The 11,736-nt window shown below is 45.9% G+C and overlaps 1 pseudogene; it reads left to right on the forward strand.

The window, feature by feature from the left end:
• The first annotated feature begins 1,672 nt into the window (after positions 1 to 1,672).
• LOC130831457 (Golgi apparatus membrane protein TVP23 homolog B-like) lies at positions 1,673 to 2,737 on the forward strand (annotated as a pseudogene).
• Positions 2,738 to 11,736: the final 8,999 nt, after the last annotated feature.

Genomic DNA, 11,736 nt, shown 5'->3' on the forward strand with positions numbered 1-11,736 from the left:
AAACTCACGTTGTCCAAGGGTCAACTGTACTCAGGAAGGGGTTTTCACACAACTTAGATGCAAAGCAAATGGAAATTTTTGAAAGCTGGCAATACACCCACCCACATTTCCAGATCCTCTCTTTTGGTCAGCAGGCCCGGGAATGGGACAGACTATCCTAAAAAAGTTCAATGTTGAGGATAAAATGACAGAATAGGCTGGACCTTGGGTGCCCAGAAGGTCTGGAACTGCCGGAGTTGATATGAACTCCTGGCCTCTGGTGTCTCCAAGACTAGGACTTTCCCAGGCCTCTTCTCCTGGGCTGCAGGTGGATAAACAAGCCCCGCAGGCAGAGGTGTGGGCAGACAAAGGAGACTGTGCACAGGGGTGTCAGCCCCGCCAGACGTCTGGGTTGGTGAGAGGAACCTCTTCAATATCACAGGCCGGGTACGGAACGTCATGTTAAACAGATAGGCTATGGAATAGCATGCCACAATACCACTCACACTTAGAATATGTGACCTTGAAGAAGTTTCTACTTGCTGCAGGTCCCTCTGAGCTACCTTTAGACCTCGGGATGCAGAGACCCCTGGTCCTCTGGCATCAGGGTATTTTAGCAGAAAGAGTGAGAAGCACTGTGAGGCAGTTCCGAACATACTCTGCTGCAATAAAGGGCCTATTACTTTATTACGAATTTAGGTGGCTTAAATTCTATTGAAAAATCAGAAAGTACGTCATTTGTTTAAAGTCAAGAATTCTTTTACAAAGGGAATTGCTATCTCCTAATTTCTCTTTTCTTAAAGAGTTTAATATCTTGGAGGTGCCTAGCTCAGGTTTAAGCTGAAGCATGTCAGGTTGAGACCAGACTTAAATCCCTTCTGGAATAAGGTAGGAAATGATACAGAGACAGAGATAGAGACAGAGACAGAGAGATACCTCGTGGACATATATATTGTGGAAACATGCATGCTGTCTGGAAAAAAAAAAGGGGGCCTGAATTTTTTTGTTTTTTTAAGCCCTGCAGCCACCTCTGAGTGAGCCCAATAAAAAAAAACTCCACTGCCCAAATGATGAGATCAGATTAGCGTGCTCCAGCTCTCATGTCCTGTGCTGAGGGAATTAGAAGGGGCTGATGGTGCTGGAATGGGGCTATTTTGCATTTCTCAGTGACATCCTCTAATGAGCTGACAACGCGGAACACCAGGCTGCTGTCTTGGAGAAATGAAAACAATCCAGTGGTCATTTCACATCCTATCATCCTAATGACAACCCATGAGCTGCCTTCTCCTCGCCTTTGATTAAAATACACGGGACCTGCCCGGGGAACTGAGGCTAAGAGCCCCAAAAGGAAAAGAGAGCAAAAAGAGCTGCATGGAGGGAAGGAGGAGTCCTCCTAGGGAAAAACACATTTAGGAAAGTCAGAAAGGTCAAGGGAAACTAGCCTTGGTGTTGCTTGAAACTTGCACTCCTGGAAGTCATCAGCTACAATGCCCGATTAACTTCCTCCGACAGAACCAATGAGGGATTCCACCAAAGAGATCCAGTGCTGTGTTGTGGCTCAAGTGTGGTTCAATCCCCACAGCAGCACAGACTATAGGGGTGATGCTGCAAGGCAGGAATTCAGCTGGCACGCACCGGGACAGCAGGACTCATTGTTAAGATGTAGAAATACTGGGGCTGGCGCAGGGCCGCCATGTTGCAGCAGGACAGTAATGATGACACTGAGGATGTTTCACTGTTTGATGCGGAGGAGGAGACAGCTAGTAGACCGAAAATATCCAAAATCACACCCAGCGGCATCATTTTTCCACTTATTCTTTCGAGTCAGTGCAATTATAGTCTATCTTCTCTGTGAGTTGTTCAGCAGCAGCTTTATTGCCTGTATGGTGACCATCATCTTGTTGCTGTCATGTGCCTTTTGGGCAGTCAAGAATGTCACAGGTAGACTAATGGTTGGCCTGCGCTGGTGGAATCACATTGATGAAGATGGAAAAAGCCACTGGGTGTTTGAGTCCAGGAAGGCCTCCCCTCAAGACAGTAAGAGCGTGTCGGAGGCTGAGTCAAGAATCTTCTGGTTGGGGCTCGTTGCCTGCCCGGTGCTTTGGGTGATATTTGCCTTCAGTGCCCTCTTCTCCTTCAGGGTGAAGTGGCTGGCGGTGGTTATCATGGGTGTGGTGCTGCAGGGGGCCAACATGTATGGCTACATCAGGTGCAAGGTGGGCAGCAGGAAGAACTTCACCAGCATGGCCACATCGTACCTTGGAAAGCAGTTTTTAAGACAAGGCGCCGGAGACGATCAGACCTCCTGAAGACAGTGAGGGGGCCTGCGTGTTCTTTCCATTGGGAACACCCGAAGGGCTCTGGACTCGGAACCTTTAGAACTCATTACCTGTTGCAAAGAGGAGTGTGGGGTTTGCTTTTCCATTTTAAAATTTACTTAAAAGGAAACATAGTTTTCATATTAAGTTTTTACTTTCTTTCCAGCATTTGGGGGTTGCAGGTGTGGGCTGTGGCTAGGAACACTGTCAGCACGTGGTCCATGGTGTACATACGTGTGTGCAGTCACGTGAGCTCCGTGTATCTTCAGTTCACCAGAGTGTGTTCGTGCCCACGTGGAATGGAGCATGAACACGCTTTGCATCTTGATCCACAGAACACAGGGATGTTCTGAGTCTATCTCAAAACTCTCTCTGTTTACATACTGTCTCTATAGATTATCCTAGAAGAAGGTTTTGCTTCCATGGTAAGAGTGAGCACTTTAGCTTAAATATAAGTTAGAAATAATTGTTAATTTTACACTTAATATATACTTCAGAAGACACGTCTTACCCTAGGCATTCACAGGCAGGTAAAAACCAAATTTGGGCTGTTTGTGTTAACTAGTTTCTCAAACTTTTGAATTTTTATTTGTAACGAGTCATGTACTTAAGCCCCATAATAAATAAATGAAAGGAATTTTCATAGTTTATGGTCAGGGGATACCTAGGCATTGCTGCTGTTCTATTTATTTTGGGGGAAGGATAGCCGGATTTTACTTTGGAACCTTCCAGAAGCTCTTCGGTGGTCCTTGGCCTAATGAAGTCTGTCTTTTACCACTAAAAGAGTATTATTCTTATGTCATAGTGAGAATAATCATTTCAATACTTGGCATTATGGATGCCTGAAAGACGTTTTATTTTGTGAATCTATTTTTTTTTCTTGCTATAATGGGGATATTGTAAATCATGTATTTATATTAATGGTATTTCTTAAAACAATATATGTAACAATCTGCAAACTATTGTAGGCTTCTGTAAATTCTGTTGTAGGTACTGTAAACTTTGTTTTAATCAACAGATTATTTTGTGACTATATTTATACATTGTTAAAGATTTTTTGAAGATGTTTTGTTTAATTGAATAAGTATCTTATTGGAGTGATAACTTTGAAGGTGCATAACTTTATATTTGTATAAAACTCTACTGTTTCAAAAAAAAAAAAAAAGATGTAGAAATACTGCATACTAGTTGACCAAGAAAACCCCTCCCAAGCCCACCTCCCACCCAATGCCTCAGCTGCCCCCACCCCTCTTCTAAAACCCCTGGTCGACCCCGACAACCCAGCAGTTTCACTAAACAGGCAAGGTTTGGCACTGGGGGTGCCTGTCGGCACCCAGATTCAGCACGCTAGGCGACTTCCATTCTTCTGGTCAATGTCCAGGCCAGACCGACAATTAAATAGTTTTTATATTCCATTAGACGTGCCCATGAGACGGCCCAGCACCGCTGAGCCTCCTCAAGCCCTGCCAACAACTCACAGGGGCGGGCCGGCCGCTGCTGGCCTGCTCCGTGCTGTCTGCCCCCTGGGGCCCGCTGCTGGCACGATGCACTCCCAGACCTAGTGGAGGAACAAAGGAAAGAAGAGGCCTGCGATCACCCTGGTTCTCAGAGGACTGGACAACCTCCTCATGCCTGGCAGGCTTATCCCTGGGATTTTTTTTACTACCCTTTTCTTGTCGCCAACCCTCTTTAAGCCTCCTAAATTAATAATGATGAAGCTCTTTAAGCTGTATGTCCAGTCCTTGTTTTTGATGATGTCCGTTCTCTGGGGCCTTTTTCTCCCCCTCTGGTAGCCCTTTATCCCCCCCTCCTTCATTTGTATCTAATCTCAGATATCCACAATGACAATCACTGATTAGGTCATTGCGGGGGTGGGGGGAGGAAAGACAATTAAGAATAAGAAAGAAATAGCCACTTGGGTATTGCCGAGTCAAGGGTCTGGGTCAGAAACAATATGAAATTTCAAGAGCTGTTTCCCCAGTGAAAGGACCCAGGAGGAGGAAGAGGATGGAATATCCCCGAAAGAGCATGTGTAACATCTAGCGCATGGCAAAGAAGGTCCAAGAGGGTGAGGTGGAACACCCTCCAGGACCAGCACTTGAACCCTTAAAGCTTGAGCTTGCCTGATAGAAGGAGGGGAAAAAGTTTCCCTCTAAAGCAATCAGTTCATCATAAATCAATAATCCTCTGTTTTGGGATAACCATCTCTTCCTTCTCCTTAAGGAGAAAGAACTACCAGGTTCAACAGAGTCATTCCTCCATACTACCTCCCTTGTATTTTTGCATCATTAGACTTTTCTCATCCCACTGAAGAAACCCAGGGGAAGTATTCCAAAGGGCCCTGGGCGGCACACCTGGTGAGCGAGAGTCTCTCTGTGCAGTATCAGCCTCGCGTGGGAGCCAGGGATTCCACTGTCGACCTTCCAACAGAGAGGAAGGGCTGCCAGCGAAAGTATTGGGTTGGCCAAAAAGTTTGTTTGGGTTTTTCTGTACCATCTTATGGAAAAACCCGAATGAACTTTTTGGCCAATCCAATAGAAAACCAGAATGTTACAGAGAAGTGAGCATGTATTTGGGAATCACCCACCACTCTCCCACAAATTTGAGCTTCTCCAATTCCATCCAACACAAGAGAGATGTGCTGAGTACTTCATGTGTCAGCAGCTGTGCAAGGTACAAGGGATTGCAGAACAGCAGAAGACAGACTTTCTTTCAGGAAAAAGCTCACTGTTTGGCTATGGAATGGCTAAAAATAGCCAATCTGTAAAATAGTGACAATAATAACTATGTCTTTGTGACAGGCACAAGGCTGTGCATTCACCACATTCTACTTCACTGCCTCTCTGGGCACAAGACTAGATCTTTCCCCACATCCCCTGCAGCACCCACAGGAATAAGCTCGGACTGATGGGAGGTGGGTAGGAGGGTTGAATGTCGCTTCCAGGACTGGCCTCTGAAACCTCTCCCACTGAACTCTTCCCTGGATTGTCTCTCTCTGTTCAGCCAGCAGGATGCAAAACCCAGCAGAGGACTCAGAGGCCCTACAGGAAGTGAAACCACTAGATGAAGGATTCTAGGTCCCTCAGAGACTGCAAAAAGCAGAGCCCCCCACCCCCCCCCAGGCCAACACACACACACACACACACACACACACACACACACACACACACACACACACACACACACACACACACACACACACACACACACACCACACTGGTTATGATATGAACAAAAAACCTTATTGTGTTAACCCGCTGAGCTTTTAGGGTTGTCACAGCAGCTAATGTTACTTACTGTATATAACATACATATGGGTTTCATTCACAGATGGAATGAGAAAATACATAGCTACAGTGCCTGGTTCTATGCCTGACATATAGCAGGAGTCTGGCACTGTGCCAAAAAACACAGCAGGTGCTCAATAATTGAGTCTCATTTTGCAGGGCTAGAGCGAGGATTCCACTAGACAAGGAAGAGGGATGAACAAGCACCACCACCCAGAGGCATGAAGCCATGTGGCATAGCCAGGCGAGTAGGAATAGCTCCCATGGCTGCAGGCAAAGACGCACCCAGCCAAGCAGATACTGCTCAGACATCAGACCAAAGCGGCCAGCAGAAGTCACTTCCAGAAGGCCCTTGATCCTTGGCAATAAGAAATTAACAAAGCATTTTTTTTTCTTTTTTAACAACTTTATTGAGACAGAATTCAAATACCATACAACTCATCCACTTACAGTGTAGGATTCGACAGCTTGGGTATTCAGAGTTTTACAACCACCATCACACTTAGTTTGGGAATCTTTTCATTACCCCAAAAAGAAATTCTGCGTCCTTAGCTGTCACTCCCCAATTCTCCTCCTGGGTATGTGCCTAGAAGCAGTGAAGGGTTTTTAAAATAGGGAAGTGAAAAATTAGATTTCCATTATTAAAAGGTCACTCATTGACCTACCACTGCCCAAGGCCCGGCATGGTACACGCGTGCGCGTGCACACACACATGCTGCTTTCATCATCCTCGCGATGTACGTGTGAGGACCTACCTGCAGCCTCAGGACCCTTACCCCCCACCAGCTGAGCCACTCAGGCGCCTTCCCCTGCACAGCAGGCCCACCCACACGCAGGCCCTGGTTTCCTGCCTCAGCAAGAAACACCCAAGGAGGCTTAGCTGAGCCAGCCTTGGCCTCAGCATTCACACCTTCAGGTTCTGCTTCCTGGTGGCTGGACTTGATCTGTCCTCTGAGACTGTGCTCTTCTTGGCCTGTTCGTTCCCTCTGAGTCAACTCCCTCCCCCTCCAAAGGCTCCTTCCTTCCTTCCCTCCCCGCCCGGTCACACATCCCCTTCCCTCAGAGGGGCAGAGCCTAGAGGCAATCAACAACAGTGGTCCACCGTGGTCACACTTGCAGAAGTCCCTAGAATTCTCTCAGAACCTCCGTGCTGGGAAGACAGTATTGTCCTCATGTTAGAAATGGGGAAACTGAGGCTCCGAGAGTTCAAGTGCTGTTCCTAAGGCTGCACAGCAGGTGAGTGTCAGCGCCAAGCTTCCACCCAAAGCAGGGAGATGCAGGCAGCAGTCAGGACCCCTCTCAGCAGCATGAACAAAACTTCCAAACACCAGCTTAGTCAAATGGGGATGATTTCTCCTCGCCTGACAAGAGGTCCAAGTGAGGAACTGAACAGCACATCCTCAGCAGCAGCCAAGTCCCGAGCTCCTGGTGTCCCTCTGCTTTCCCATCCTTAGTCTGGGACTTTCATTTCCATGATCAAAATTTCTACTCCAGACCCTGCGCTTTTTTTTCTTTTTTATCAGAAAAGCAAGAACTCTCCCAGAAGCACCATTCGGTAGCCTCCTCTTCCATCTCACTGGCTCATTAGGAATCTGTAACATTTCTGCTACAAACAAAATTAGCATTTGTCACCAAGGGAGAGGGGAGAATGGATGCTGGGCAGGGAAGCAGCGGTGCAGGCTCTGAGTAGATCCAGCCCCTCTGGCCTCTCACCCTCCATCCACACTGGCTGAGGTCTGCTGCCCGCCCCCCCCCACCCCCGCTCCCCAAAATGCGCTGGGCTGAAGCACAAGGTAAGGCCTAGGGCTTCTGGAAGGAGGAGAGCCACTCTAGAACATCGGCATGACCTGCTGAGTGCACGTTCCCATGGGCAAGGGGAGAGCTTGTTCGTTTCCTTTGGTTCAGAGGCAAAAAGTGCCCACTTTGGGAAGAGTTAGAAAGCCTTGGGAATACACCCGCCCTCAACTTTCCAGCACTCACAGCTTCTGCAGGCCTTAATGGAAAAGGATCTGATGGAGTCATTTCCAGGTCTGACACAAAGCCCTTCTGCCAAAACTTCAGACTCTCAAAAGGGCTCAAGAATAAATTATGCATTAATCACTATCTGAAGATGAAGAGAAAAGATCAGACACATACAATTTCTGAGCAGCATTAACCTGGAAGCTAGGGGTGGGGTGGGGGGCAAGAGGAGATACAGTGAGATAGGAAGAAAAGAAACCTCTCACGGGCACTGACTTTACCTAGATCCATCTATCTTGTCCACCACTGCCTCTGGCTGGACGGGCCCATGTGACTGAAGAAGCTGGATCACGGGATATTTTCACCAAAGAAAAGAGCCTCCCTTGCAGGGCTGGATGCTGAGGCCTGGTCCCCTGGCGGTTATGACGTGTTAAATCACTCCTCTCACATCTCACGCTCCTAAACAAGGCATGATGTGAACCTCACCCACAGCGCCTTCTCCCCAGGCCCAGAGGGCTCTCTGCTCTCTGAAGACTAAGCCTTTGAGAAGCCTTGCTAAGCATTAAATCATCTGGGGTTTTTACCAAACACCCTTTAAAGTCAAGACCCTGGCGGGAAAATGTGCCATGGGAGGCACTATGTCATGAAAGGATTACAGGCTTCAGGGGCAGCAGCCTTGGATTCCAGACCCGTATTCTAGATTCACCACGGGCCTCCCTGGTCCCTGGCCATCCGTCGGTCTTCTCGCCCATAATGAGGGTTGGAATTAGTGGAGACTAACGATCACGTCTGGCTCCCATTCTATGACTCCAGGGATGGGCTCTATTGCACTCAAGTATGTGGTATTTCCTTTCTGTACGAATTTTCTCAGAAAATGTGAATTCATCAAGGATATTCATGACAATACCATTTGAGTGATTACTATGAGCTCTGGCAAAGTACTTTAACCTGGTAGCTCTTAATCCTCACAGCAATCCTCTTGTGGAGTAGGTGGGTATTATTAAACAGCTCCAATCTACTGATGAGGTAACCAGGCACAGGGAGGTAAGTAATCAACCACTCCATTTCCACTGGGATGTCTTAGAGGCATCTCCAATTTAGCAGGTTGAAAACTGAACTCCAGACTCCCCCACTCCACCCCAGCCAAACCTGCTTCTCTCTCCACCTCCCCCTGCTCAGCAGATGGCAACTCCCTTTCTTATATCCAGGCCAAAAGGCTTCAAGTTTCTCCCACCTCCAATTAGTCACAAATCATGTCAGCTTTGCTCCCAAAAAATATCTGGAATCCACTGTTTCTTACCGCTCCCAGTGTAGCTACCCTAGCCTAAGCCTTCATCATGTGCTGTCTGGACCATGGCAAGATTCTGCTTACTGGTCTCCCGTTTCTAGCCTTCTGCTCCCCATCACATGCACACACACAAGCACACATGCACGCATGCATGCACTAGAGCATGTTTTTACACCACAGCCAGAATGATCCTTTGCAAACGTGAGCTGTGTCATTCCTCCGCTCACAACTTGCAGTGCTTTCCCATCTCACTGAGGGTAAAATCTAAAGTTCTTACTCTGGCCTCCAAGGTCCTCCAAGCTCTCCCTCAGGCCCGCCCTCTCTCCCTTCCTCCCCTCCGCTCCTCTGCCAGCACACCAGGCATCCTCCTGGCTCAGCCCTGGCCCAGCTGCCCTTCCCCCAGGTATCCCAATGGCTGGCTTCACCACCGCGCTTCCGTCTTTCCACTGAACCTTTTCTCTGGCTAAATAAAATAGCACCACCCTCATCTGTCTGTGTCCCCCTAGCTTGGTTTATTTTTCTCTTTAACACACATCTCCACCTGCCATAGTTTATATTGTTTGTTTTCGTGTCCTTCTACCGCTACCTAAGGTAAGCTCTATAAAGACAAAGACTGTGTGTTCACTGTTGAGCCCCCAGGGCTAAAAGAGTGCCTGGCATTTTACACAGTCACACACTGTGACCTATGGTGGTGATCATTTTGCAGTGTATAAGTGCATCAGATCAACATGCTGGACACCTTAAGCTTACACAGTGTTATATGTCAATTATATTTTTCAATAAAGCTGGAAAAAAACAATAAACCATTCAATAGATACAGGTGGCCCTTGTTATCTGAGTCTAATCCATACCTGAAATTCCACTGGATAGGAAATTTGTGGGTAGCAGAAGCCCATATTCTATTACATTAAAGGGAAAAATAATGTGTTCCCTATATCACCTATATTCCTAATCACCTATAAAACAACCCACTGTGGATTTCTACATGATATAAGGCATTTAATACACCAATTACCTAATTATTAGACTCTTAATGAACTCATTAGTGCATATGCTTGTGTGCAGTATGCTACAATACTGAAGGAATTACATTCTCCTACACAGAAAGGAACTATACATTGTAATGTAAATAAACAATAAAATGATCTGTTAAAGATACATAATGAATGCAAATATAATTACCAAAACAAAATAAACAGTTTTTTAAATGCTTACTGACTCCACGCAGAGCTGGTGAAGTGAGAGGCTGAAGTTACTGAATGGCGTGGCTTTGGGGAGAGAAACGACGAAGTGAGCTGGGGAAGGAGCGAGTGAGACCGTCCAACGCCCGATGCACAAATCCTTCCTCCTTGCAGAGGTAGTAACGGTCTTCTCTTCTTGGCATTCAGGAACCTGGAAATGGATGGATGACTGTGGATCATCTCCCAAAGTCATAAATGAGGCAGTAGGATTAAAAAAAAAATAGGTATCCATTTAAACTAATATGTAACTATATAATTTATTATCCACACTGGCAACAATTTTGAAAGCGAAAGAGAGAAAAATGCATTTTAATATTTTTTTGAAATATATTTTAAAGTACACATTCATAGATTGACAAGTTGGTAGGCCTATAAAATAATTCCAGTCAAAAATTATTTTCAAAAATAAAATCATTTCTAAAAATTAAAAAAAACCAGTATCCATTAAAGCAAAACATTTTAAATTATTTAGATTGATTAGTCTAAACAGTTAAAAATAACATAAGCAGAATAGGATTCTTATTTCATGAACATTTATTGTAATAAGTTCTAGTCATATCTAGTCATATCTAATACTATGCTACAGTTACTTTTCTAAAGAAGGTATTTTTAATATATATTTCTATTTTTTCATAAAATTGCCTTCAATCTTTTTCAAAGTTGCATTTCATAGTGTATGAATTTAAAATTGTTGGGACTTCCCTGGAGGTCCAGTGGTTAAGACCCCGTGCTTCCACTGCAGGCGGTGCAGGTTCGACCCCTGGCAGGGGAACTAAGATCCCACGTGCGGCAAGGCATGGCCAAAAAAAAAAAACAAACTGTTGACACCATCCGTTTGAGACAGGCTGGGACCTGGGACCTGGGACCCTTTGCTGCAGTGCTTGCACCCGGACAAATGTCTCCTTGAGCAACAAAATACAAAGAAACTATAAAGGACTAAAAATAAATGCACGCGTGTGGCAGGTGGGGCAAATTATGGACCACGAGATACAAAAAGGCCAAAAAGACCAACTGCCAGTTCCACCAGCCAGAGATAAAAGCAAGGTGTTGGGAGCAAAAGCAGGGTACTGGTCATGCACCCTGCACTCAACACCACCAAAGGGGCAGGCCAACCACCTGAGCCACCCTCCGGCCTGACCCCTGGACACACCCCTACCTTCACCCCACGTAAGGAACCAGCTGGCCGCCGCCTCATGAGCCAGTCAGCAAGCAAAGCAAGGGAAACTGCCGCTTGTTGGGAATCTGTTGCATGTTTTCGCTCCCCGCTGCTGCAGCAGGGGCCCCAGTAAAGCCTTGCCTGAAGTTCTCCTCTGGCCTTTTATCCAATTTCTATTGATTGAGGAGGCCAAGAACCCTGGTTGGTAACAAACTGACTCTTCTCAGTTGACCCAGTATGTTTAATTAAGAAAATATTCTTTCTACAGGTGCTGAGATATCTGGTAGAAGTAATTCTGATAAGTGGAAAATATTCTCAACTCTAATTGTTTTCTTATTGAAATGTGTTACTATTTTGGTCCAAATCTTTTCACAGCTGCCATCCTTTTGTAGTTCAGGGAAACTGTGACAAATATTTTATGAGACAAAACTCATCAAGTAAGTTGTCTCTATTTACGATTTTAAAAAATGTTTTGCCAAATTTAAAGGCTACAAAATCACAGAACTTC

This window comes from Hippopotamus amphibius, chromosome 11, assembly GCF_030028045.1.
Source record: "Hippopotamus amphibius kiboko isolate mHipAmp2 chromosome 11, mHipAmp2.hap2, whole genome shotgun sequence".
Lineage (NCBI taxonomy): Eukaryota > Metazoa > Chordata > Mammalia > Artiodactyla > Hippopotamidae > Hippopotamus > Hippopotamus amphibius.